Raw genomic sequence first — 5,716 nt, 5'->3', positions numbered from 1 at the left:
ACCCCATGCAAATGCCCTCCCCACTGTACTATCACTCCAGCCCTAAGGTCGGGTTTTTAATTGCCGTCAGCTGGGTTGGAAGTACTGGACGGGTGAGTATTACGGCTCTTTTCATTCTGACTGACTCCGTTGGCCGTCACTGGCTTTTGCTTACAGCTATAGGACAGCACAAGAACTAGCAATGTGTCCAACATTGTGGGATGTTGTGGGTGGGGCTGGTCGGGAGCAGGGTGTTTGGCTAACCACTTCCACCAGGGGTCAGTTCTGAGCACAGAACCAGAAATAGCCCCTGAGCACCTTCAGGAGTGTCCCCAAAAAGCAGTAACAGAAAGAATTTGGGACAGCAGTATTCACAGGAATATTTAGGAATATCCATAAATATCTTTAGGAATATTCCTGAATAATTTTTATATTACTTTAGGAATATTCCTAAATAATTTTAGGAGAAATGTTCCCAGGAATGTTTAGACTCCGAAATTTTGTTTTGTTTTGAGGTCACATCTGGCGATGCTCAGGGCTTGCTCCTGGCTCTGCACTCAGGAATCACTCCTGGCAGTGCTCGGGAGGACCATATGGGATGATGGGGATGGAACCCAGGTCAGCCATTTGCAAGGCAAATGTCCTACCCACTGTACCATTGCTCCAGCCCAGGACTTGAGAAGAATTTAAGTCTGAATTAGCAGAACTATAAGCCACTCTCCATGAACAGGCTTTCTCTGGGAGGGAAAGAAGTCTGTCTTGGAAGACGTCAGTTCAGGACTGAGTCTCATTGCACTGGAATGCGGGAATGTCCTTTGGGCAGTTTTGCTTTCAGGAGAAAACCACCCAGCAGTACTTGGGAACTAGTTTTTCTGTACCAGGGATGGAGCCCGGGTTTCCAGGTGCAAAACATGTGCTCGAGCTCTGGGAGCTATGTTCCTGTCCCCACCAGCCCTGAAGTACCTCCTCTTTCCCCAGAGAAAACTTCGTTGGTAATGTTCTGGCTGTTGGTAGATGACGAACTCCATCTTCAAAGCAACTATTTTACCTGTGTGGTCAGAAGGTGGAGGGAGAATGTTCCCTCATTTCTTTGGTGCAGTTTCAGTCAATACTGCTGCTTTCTCTTTCTTTCTTTCTTTCTTTTTTCTTTCTTTTTTCTTTCTTTCTTTCTTTCTTTCTTTCTTTCTTTCTTTCTTTCTTTCTTTCTTTCCTTCTTCTTCTTCTTCTTCTTCTTCTTCTTCTTCTTCTTCTTCTTCTTCTTCTTCTTCTTCTTTTCCTTCTTCTTCTTTTCCTTCTTCTTCTTTTCCTTCTTCTCCTTCTCCTTCTCCTTCTCCTCCTCCTCCTCCTCCTCCTCCTCCTCCTCCTCCTCCTCCTCCTCCTCCTCCTCCTCCTCCTCCTCCACCGCCATCGCCACCGCCTCCACCTCCACCTCCTTTGATCCAGGCATGGTCCAGGCATGGTCTGTTCTGTAGACCACCAGGGTTATGCCCAGAGGTGCTGGGTGGCCGTGCAGAGCCAGGGATCAAAGCTGGGCCCTGCGTTCCGGTTCTTTGAACCATTTCTCTGGTCTCTTATGACACTCTTCTCCCTCAACACACACTTAACATTAGATGGTAGATTCTTGAGCAGTTTTCAGTTGACAGATATTTCAGAAATTGCCTCCAGGGTTGTAGAAAAACAGGTTGTATCTCTAAGACTGAAGCTCAGAGAACCCTTTGCTCTGAGGCATATTTGGCCTTAATTCCAAAAAGGAGCATCTTGGGACGAGAGTGAACGCAGAGGGGGGCTGAGTGAATGCTTGGCATGCAGGATGCCTGCATGAATCCCCTGTACTGCCTGTCTTCCACACACTGCTGGTAGTAAGCCCTGAGCCTCACCAGGTTTCGTATGAAACACCAGCCCCCACCCTCCCCCCAAAAGCACCGAACAATTAAAAACAATTATTTTCGTGTTACAGTTTCACTCATGAGTGGCCCCCCACAGGCTAACCTGGCCTAGAAAAGCAGTAAACTTTCTAAAATGACTCTCTTACAAGAAAGGTAGTAAGACATAGTGGACTTTTGATTGTGGTTGCTCATTAAAACTCTATAATTTTACTGGGTGTTGCTCTTCCTGAAAAAGTGCTCTGATCCCTGCCAGACTTGAACGGAATGTATCAATCAGCAGCCAATACGGATAAACACTTGCCTCACTATTTACCCCAGTCACCCTCGTCACACCTGGTGTAGGGTGGTCAGTTAAGCTGGCAGAAAGGACAAAGAAACAATATGGACCCCTCCCCCGCCCCTCCCACCCCCGCCTCTAAGTTTCAGCCTTTCCTGTACTAGTGCAGGGGCAAATTTATTTGACAGTTCTTGAATTTGGGGACCATATGGGATGCTGGGGATCGAACCCTTGTCAGTTGCATGCAAGGCAAGTGTCCCCCCCCCCGCCCCCCGTGCTCTCTCTGGACCCTACATTATTTTTTTCCACAGATTTAGGTGATAAAGGCTGGGATGAAAGTCCAGAGTGCTGGGAGCGGGGAATATAAGTGTGGCTGTGTGAGCGTTTGCCCGCCCCAGAGAAGGCCACGCCCACTTTCGAGGAGGCCACGCCCCTACAGTGGTGGCCACGTCCCCAGCCCGTCCAGATGCTAGGCCACAGTCCAGATGCTAGTCCACAGACCTGTTGGGGAGGGGCCGCGACTAGTTGGGCTGGCACTCACTGCGGAAGTGGAGGCAGATGCCTCAGTCCAGGGTCCCGGCTGCCTGCAGCGGCTGGCTTTCGGGGTTCCGAGTTGGGGTGGGGAGTGGGTGCCCGGTGGGTACCTGTTTAGGAGGTGGCCCCTAAAAATTATTATACTCTTTCTTGTTGTTGTTGTTGTTGTTGCTGTTGTTGTTGTTGTTTTGGGCCAGACCTGACCATGCTCGGGGCTTATTCCTGAGTTTGCACTCAGGGACCACTCCTGATGGGTTTGGGGTACCATATGGGTTGCCGGGGATCGAATCCGGTCAGTTAAGGCCTGTACTTTCTTTATCTGCCACACTGTCACTCCGGCCCTGGCCCCTGTATTCTTATGTACTATAAAGAACTGTGTTCGAGATGCGTTCAGTGTCTGAGTATCATCAGGTGTGCTCTCCGGATACAGGGCCAGAAGTAAGCCCTGAACACAGCTGGACTGGCCCAACACCCCCGTCATATATATATATATATATATATATATACATATATATTATATATTTTGTATGATTGCTTAGGGACCTGAGAGTACAGGAGGTAGGGTATTTGTTGTGCAAGTGGTTAACCCCAGTTCAATCCCTGGCACCACATCTGGACTCTTCAACACTGCCAGGGGTCACTTGAGCACAGAGATAGAAAGATTCCCTGAGAACCTGAGTATAGTAATACAGTGATATCACAGTGGTAGGGCATTTGCCTTGCACACGGCTGGCTTGGCTGAGCCAGTTTCAATTCCTCCGTCCCTCTCGGAGAGCCCAGAAAACTACCGAGTGTATCTCGCCCGCATGGCAAATCCTGGCAAGCTACCTGTGACGTATTCAGTATGCCAAACACAGTAACAATAAGTCTCACAATGGAGACGTTTACTGGGTTCACTCAAGCAAATCGATGAACAACAGGAGGACAGTTCTACAGTGCAGTGCTATATATATATACTTTTATGTAATCTTATATATACTTATACTTGGGCTGGAGCGATAGCACAGCAGGTAGGACATATGCCTTGCGTGTGGTTGACCCGACCGACCCAGGTTCAATTCCTCCGCCCCTCTTGGAGAGCCCGGCAAGCTACTGAGAGTATCTTGCCTGAACGGCAAAGCCTGGCAAGCTACCCATCACATATTAGATATGCCAAACACAGTAACAACAAGTCTCACAATGGAGACGCTACTGGGCCTGCTCGAGCAAATCGATGAACAATGGGAGGACAGTGACAGTGACAGTGACATACTTATATATAAATACATATAAGTATATATAAAGTCTTCCAATGTTCACTATTTACATAAAGAAATATATACTTATATATTTATATATTTTATATATGCTTCTGTATATACTTTTTCTTCATGTAAATAGTCGGTGAACATTAGAAGAAAAAGAAAAAGTATATACATAAGTATATCTATAAGTGTATATATATATATAAGAATATATATAAGTATATAATATACATTGTTTTCATTCTTTAAACAATTGGTGAACATCAGGAGACTTTCCAGTGCAATTCCAAGCATTCTTCTCTTCTAGACGTAAAAGCTACTAGGTGAGAATTAATGGCTAACAGAACTTGTGTCATTTGATAATTTGATAATTCTGGGCAAACCTCAGAGAAGTAACAACCCTTTGTTCCTGCCAACACACACACACACACACACACACACACACACCCCTAAAAGCGTAACCAAATAAATGAACATAAATCATTAACAGTGCATGTTAGAGAAATAAACTCCTGCCAATGACAAGAATTTGGTTCAACTCTGAAACTAAAAGGTCATAAACTAGACAGTATACATAATATATAAGTGTCTAAAAGCTTTTTTTCCATCCTTCTTTGGTAGGATTTGGGCTTTTTTTTTTTTTGGTAGAAGGTTTTGTGTGAAAACGTGCACTGATTTTTCTTGGCATTTTAGGGCTTAAGCATTTTTGAAATTTTTTTTGTGCTCATGAGTGCAGTCATATTACATCTGCTTTGAAACCCAAATTTTACCTCTTTTTCATTGTTGAATGAGACTTTCTGCTCCTTCGTCTCCTTCATTGTTAGATAATATTCATGTAGAAACACTGCAGTGATGACAACAAGGGCGGGCTGGCAGACACCCTCTCTGAACATAAAAGGGAAATTAAAGCATGAAGAAAATGCATGTAAGGAAAGGGCTTGGCAGCGTGGTGGGTGGAAAATCTCTGAGTTAGGCTCACTGGGTATAGTGAGGGAAAGAATCATCCGATATCATGCAGTCCAGCCCTGGACATCCAGGCCACGAGACGCAGGAAAATCCTTCGACATGAAGAGTTCATTGTATTCTTTGTAGGACTTATTTGCTCTCTCGAAAACCTAATGTGAAAGTAAGGGGGGAAATGCCCAATTAAATCTTTATCCAAAGCTCACTTGTATTTTGTGGTTCTGAAAATATTTTTGAAACTGTTTTAAAATTCCAGATCCCTGACAGCTAGAAAGCGGATATTCCCAAATAAATATTTTACTGTTTGCTTTCTCAGGGTAATATAAGACAGTTATTTCTCTGTTGCCACAAAAGGCATCAGAGACCCAGGACCCTGCTTTTCTGAAGCCAGTGGGGACTGTTTGTTCTTTAATATTCCCAGGTTTTGCTTTATTTTTAAATTTATTTATTTATCACTTTTTGGGTCACACCTGGCAATGCTCAGGGGTCACTCCTGGCTCTGCACTCAGGAATTACTCCTGGCGGGGCTCAGGGGACCCTATGGGATGCCAGGAATTGAACTTGGGTTGGCTGCGTGCAAGGCAAATACTCTACCCGCTGTGCTATTGCTCTGCCCCCCCCCCCAATCCAGGCTTTGTTTTAGCATCTAATCCAACCCAATTGCAAATGAACACATTAATTATACTTACGAACAACCATCATACTCTTGATGAGAATCGATTACTCTTCTGTATGGCCTATCGAATACTGGTAATTGGAATGACTGCATTAACATGATTTTTCTACGTCATTCTCTCTGGTCACTCAACTTCTACTTCTAAAGTCTATTCCGA

The sequence above is a fragment of the Sorex fumeus genome, unplaced genomic scaffold, assembly GCF_029834395.1.
Source record: "Sorex fumeus unplaced genomic scaffold, SorFum_2.1 ptg000094l, whole genome shotgun sequence".
NCBI classification, from domain to species: Eukaryota; Metazoa; Chordata; class Mammalia; order Eulipotyphla; family Soricidae; genus Sorex; species Sorex fumeus.
This window is presented reverse-complemented; position numbering follows the sequence as displayed.